Raw genomic sequence first — 5,929 nt, 5'->3', positions numbered from 1 at the left:
TGGATCCAAAACCCAAATTGAGAATTTCAAAATCAAAATCCAAAAATGAGATCAAAACAATAAAGTTTGATGTTGTAAGCACCATGCATGCATGCACAGACCTTTCTTTTATTATGTCTTGTTCTCGAGCAAAAAATAGTGTTTTTAAGCTTAAAACACTCACTAGAATGCGTTGGCAACCAATTGAACCCAATCTGAATTTAAAACAAGCTCTGAATCACTCAAGAATGGAGTTGGCCCCGTTTTTAACAAAAATCATTTTTATCCTTTTTAATACACATTTAAAAACGTGTCTTTTTATTTTTTATTATAATCACCCTCTTATTTTTGAGTGCACCGAGAACGTGAGAATGTGAAATAGGATTTCAGTTTAGGATTGAAGCATGCTTCTCTTTTCTCTTAAATGTTACTTTGTTTTGAGATATTATTCATGCATAGTGGTTCTATTTATATATGAATAAACGGTGAGAATGAGTGTTTGGGTTGGGATCTTTTCATTGTTATGTTGAGATTTGTTCAACCCGAAAAAAACCTTTCATAAATATGTAATGTTAAAATGCATATTCACATCATTATCCTGCTTAGTTTCTCTCTTAATCACTTGATTAAGAACATCAATGAGTGTTTTATTACGTTGCTTGATTTTCTTCCATACCTAATGGTGGAAGAAATATATTCTCTAGTAATAAACAAACTAATAATGTTTTATAATTACATATAAAAATACTTGGAATCATGTTTTTCAAAAGATTTTCTAAAGCAAGAATTCTCTTCAATGTCGTCTTGGAGACTTAGAGTAAGCTCTTGCATAAGCTTAAGTTCCTCCCTGGCCAACATAAAAAACTCGAAGTTGGATATTTTAAAGTTATTTCTTAATTTCAACTTTCACGAAGACATATATATATACATGTTATATACATATACATGCACATGACTATCTTTTTTTGCCTTTCTCTCTCTATGATTCAACATATTCTCTTACGAATTTTCATATGCGTATGAATGAAGATATATACTTGTGTTTGATTTTGCCTCTATAATCTTTTATCTCTCTCTTAAAGTTATATATATATATATATATATATATATATATATATATATATATATATATATATATTCAACTAATACTCTCTCTCTCTCTCTCTCATTTTCTAAGATCTTCTTTTTCTTTTCCATTTGAGTTAATACTTTCTTTTCATAAACTTTCATATACATACTTATACATATATGTATATATATATATATATAAATACGTATAAAGATATGTATCTCCATTCCTTTTTAAATCTTTTATTTGGTGATCTTTAAAATCTATTTCTCTTTCTCTATCTTTCTATTTCTCTCAGATTAAAGTATTTCCTCTTTTCCATTCTTTTGGATATTTTTCTCCCAAGATCAAAGGTTTTAACTTTTCAGTTATCAGCTTCAGCAAGACCAAAACTCAAGTAATGACCCAATATTAGAATCATGTTTGATGGTCTACAATCCAATTCTATTTTCAAAACTTTTCTCTTTTCATAAAAATATTTACGATTATATAAATAAAAATGATAAACTTAGATGTATATGATGGTATGAATGCTTTTAGATAAATATGAATGAATGATTTGTTTCTAATCATGTAAGGTCAATGTATTCATATATCCACATTCACTTAAAATCACAAATGATCACAAGCACATCTCTAAAAGAACTTATGCTAGATGAGATGAAGCTCTAGCTAGGTAGTAATCAAATTAGAGTGAAGTCTCAAACCTACTTGATTTCTTAAGAGAACACTAAAATGACTTTAAAAGATGATCTTCAAATATTTTCAAACAATATTCATAAAGATTTCTAAATTCAAGATTTTTTCAAATCAAAGCGTTTTATACTCTCAAATGGTTCTTTAAAAACTTTCTCAAAAATTTGAAACTTCAAATCTTCGATATTTTCTCAAACACCGCACCACATTTAGAATGAACAGATGTTTAAGCAAAAATATAATACATCAAGAATAAACATAACCATTGGATTGGTTATCCCTAGTAAAGGCACCGGGAATGGTCAATCTTCGTACTGATGGGCGAGTCCCTTTCTTTCTCATTTCAAAATAAAACCTCATTTTTCTATAGCACTCCAAAAACCAAATATTTTTGGGGATGCAAACAATGAAAAAGAGCTGCAAAACTATAGTTGATTTAGTAAACTTTGTTCTCATGCTACATCTTGCTAAAGTCTTTTAAGGCAATTTGTCCTTTACATCTCTTGCTTACACTCCTCGAATCCAACTCAACCTTCCGGGTGATGGGCTCCACGTAGTTCAAGAAATCATAATGCTTTTGCAAAATATATATTTTTTTCACAAAATCATCATTGTCCGTCAAGAAAAAGGGTCATGTCCCAATAAAATCAACTCACTTGCTAAGCTAAAGATTTGATCAAGCACAATCAAGCCTCTAGGTTCGGAGCATTCTAAAGCTAGCTCAACCATGTCACTAGACAAGGGAATCTTATGGAGCAAGCAGAACTTGACTATTTGGCAAAGGGTTTTTCAAAGCAAGCTCAACCCAAGCACTAGTTTGAGAAATTTTATTAAGCAAGTTCAAAATCCAGCATTCGGTGAAAATAAAAATTACATCATAAGGCACTCAAGGTGATAGGAAATCTTTTTGTCACAACCAATGTAGAAGCAATAGGGTCTTATTCATAGCTTCAACAAAGACATTCGAGGTGATGAATGTTCTTTCTTGGCATTTCCGCTTGTTATAAGCAACCCATTCAGAAAAGAGGTAAAACATGAAATTATGGACAAAAGAGCGGCCCACGCAGGTAAGGGGTTAAACCTACAACGCAAGCCAAGGCAACCCATTCAAGGAAGTTAAACCTGAATTCAATTTTGGCAAATACCCGTAGGTAAGGGCTTAAATCTACAACATAATCTCAAACCACCCATTCAAGTAATGGTTTAAGCTTGAAATGCGCTTCCGACATTTCAATTTTTAGCCAAATTTTCGTTGGTCAAAATTTGTGGTGCTTATCTTTGCCACTAAGTACGGATTACACTGGCTTAGCAGCAAAGAGGAGCATCTGTTATCAACCCAAATTTTTCAGAAAGGATGGTATTCCATTTTCACCCAAACAAAATTCATTTTTCTTTTGGATCTAATTTTTAGACCTTAAACAAATGCACAACTATTTGATCCAAAACAAATATCTAGTTCAAGTCCAAACGTAAAATTCAAATTCAAAACCCAACTTTAGACTTGAGATTCAAATTCAAAATCCATCTCTCAGATCCAAATTGGATCCAAAACCCAAATTGAGAATTTCAAATTCAAAATCCAAAAATGAGATCAAAACAACAAAGTTTGATGTTGTAAGCACCATGCACAGACCTTTCTTTTATTATGTCTTGTTCTCGAGCCAAAAATAGTGTTTTTGAGCTTAAAACACTCACTAGAATGTGTTGGCAACCAATTGAACCCAATCTGAATTTAAAACAAGCTCTGAATCACTCAAGAATGGAGTTGGCCCCGTTTTTAACAAAAATCATTTTTATCCTTTTTAATACACATTTAAAAATGTGTGTTTTTATTTTTTTACTATAATCACCCTCTTATTTTTTAGTGCACCGAGAACGTGAGAATGTGAAATAGGATTTCATTTTAGGATTGAAGCATGCTTCTCTTTTCTCTTAAATGTTACTTTGTTTTGAGATATTATTCATGGATAGTTGTTCTATTTATATATGAATAAACGGTGAGAATGAGTGTTTGGGTTGGAATCTTTTCATTGTTATGTTGGGATTTGTCAAACTCGAAAAAACCCTTCACAAATATGTATATGTTAAAATGCATATTCACATCATTATCCTGCTTAGTTTCTCTTTTAATCACTTGATTAAGAACATCAATGAGTGTTTTATTACGTTGCTTGATTTTCTTCCATACCTAATGGCGGAATAAATATATTCTCTAGTAACAAACAAACTAATAATGTTTTATTTTTACATATAAAAATACTTGGAATCATGTTTTTTAAAAGATTTTCTAAAGCAAGAATTCTCTTCAATGTCGTCTTGAAGACTTAGCGTAAGCCCTTGCATAAGCTTAAGTTCCTCCCTGGCCTACATAAAAAAATCGAGGTTGGATATTTTAAAGTTATTTCTTGATTTCAACTTTCACGAAGACATATGTATATACATGTTATATATATATACATGCAAATGACTATCTTTTTTTGTCTCTCTCTCTATGATTCAACATATTCTCTTACGAATTTTCATATGCATATGAATGAATATATATACTTGTGTTTCATTTTGCCTCTCTAGAATCTTTTCTCTCTCTCTTAAAGTTATATATATATCTTTTCAACTAAAACTCTCTCTCTCTCTCTCTCATTTTCTAAGATCTTTTTCTTTTCCATTTGAGTTAATACTTTCTTTTCATAAACTTTCATATACATACGTATACATATATGTATATATACATATATATATATATATATATATATATATATATATATATATATATATATATATATATATATATATATATATATATATATATATAAATACGTATAAAGATATGTACCTCCATCCTTTTTAAATCTTTTATTTGGTGATCTTTAAAATCATTTCTCTTTCTTTATCTTTTTATTCCTTTCATATTAAAGTATTTCCTCTTTTCCATTTTTTTGGATATTTTTCTCCCAAAATCAAAGGTTTTAATTTTTCAGTTGTCAGCTTCACCAAGACCAAAACTCAAGTAATGACCCAATATTAGAATCATGTTTGATGGTCTACAATCCAATTCTATTTTCAAAACTTTTTCTCTTTTCATAAAAATATTTACGATTATATAAATAAAAATGATAAACTTAGATGTATATGATGGTATGAATGCTTTTAGATAAATGTCATGGTATGAATGAATGATTTGTTTCTAATCATGTAAGGTCAATGTATTCATACATCCACATTCACTTAAAATCACAAATGATCACAAGCACATTTGTAAAAGAACTTATGCTAGATGAGATGAAGCTCTAGATAGGTAGTAATCAAATTAGAGTGAAGTTTTAAACCTACTTGATTTCTTAAGAAAACACTAAAATGACTTTAAAAGATGATCTTCAAATATTTTCAAACAATATTCGTAAAGATTTATAAATTCAAGATTTTTTCAAATCAAAGCGTTTTATACTCTCAAATGGTTCTTCAAAAGCTTTCTCAAAAATTTGAAACTTTGAAGTATGACAATTCCATTTAAATTTGAGAAAATTTTAAAAATTCTATCAAATTTAATTTGAAAAGGGTATTTTCATCCATACTTTGATTGAAAATAGATTTCAATTGAATCAAACTTTGTTTTGAAATATTGATTTTCAATTTAATATTTGGTTTGTGCATTTGACAAATTCAAATATATATTTACTTTTCATAGAATCCCAATTTGGGTTATCACACCAATTAATGCGCCCATATGAGTCGGATTGAGCCGAACACCCACTCCTCGTATTGAGTCACGGAGTCAATGCAGGACACATTCAGAAACAGGCCACATGAAGCTCAACTCGTTTTCTAAAACACCTGCGACTGCAGTGCTTCGCCTTAATTTTGATTTTTCTCCTCCCTTATTTCCCTTCCACCAAACTTTTGCATTATCCTCCTTTTTAATTTAATTTTGATTTTAATATATATATATATACCCTGTCGTCGCCCCTCTTGCCCACAATTTTGAGAAATGGTGTGACTACGCCCAGAGTGCTTACCCGTACTGCATCATAGCCACACCCATGTGACAGTCCATATTCCAATCTGCCCCCAAAAGGCCACAAATTCACAAGACCACCCATAAAACTCGTGTCGTTTTATAATCGTATTGGGTGTGTTGCTAGAGAGAGAGAGAGAGAGAACTGAAGGGATCGTACAGCACTAAAAACA

This window comes from Nymphaea colorata, chromosome 6, assembly GCF_008831285.2.
Source record: "Nymphaea colorata isolate Beijing-Zhang1983 chromosome 6, ASM883128v2, whole genome shotgun sequence".
Classification (NCBI taxonomy): domain Eukaryota; kingdom Viridiplantae; phylum Streptophyta; class Magnoliopsida; order Nymphaeales; family Nymphaeaceae; genus Nymphaea; species Nymphaea colorata.
Note: the sequence above shows the minus strand (reverse complement) of the source record.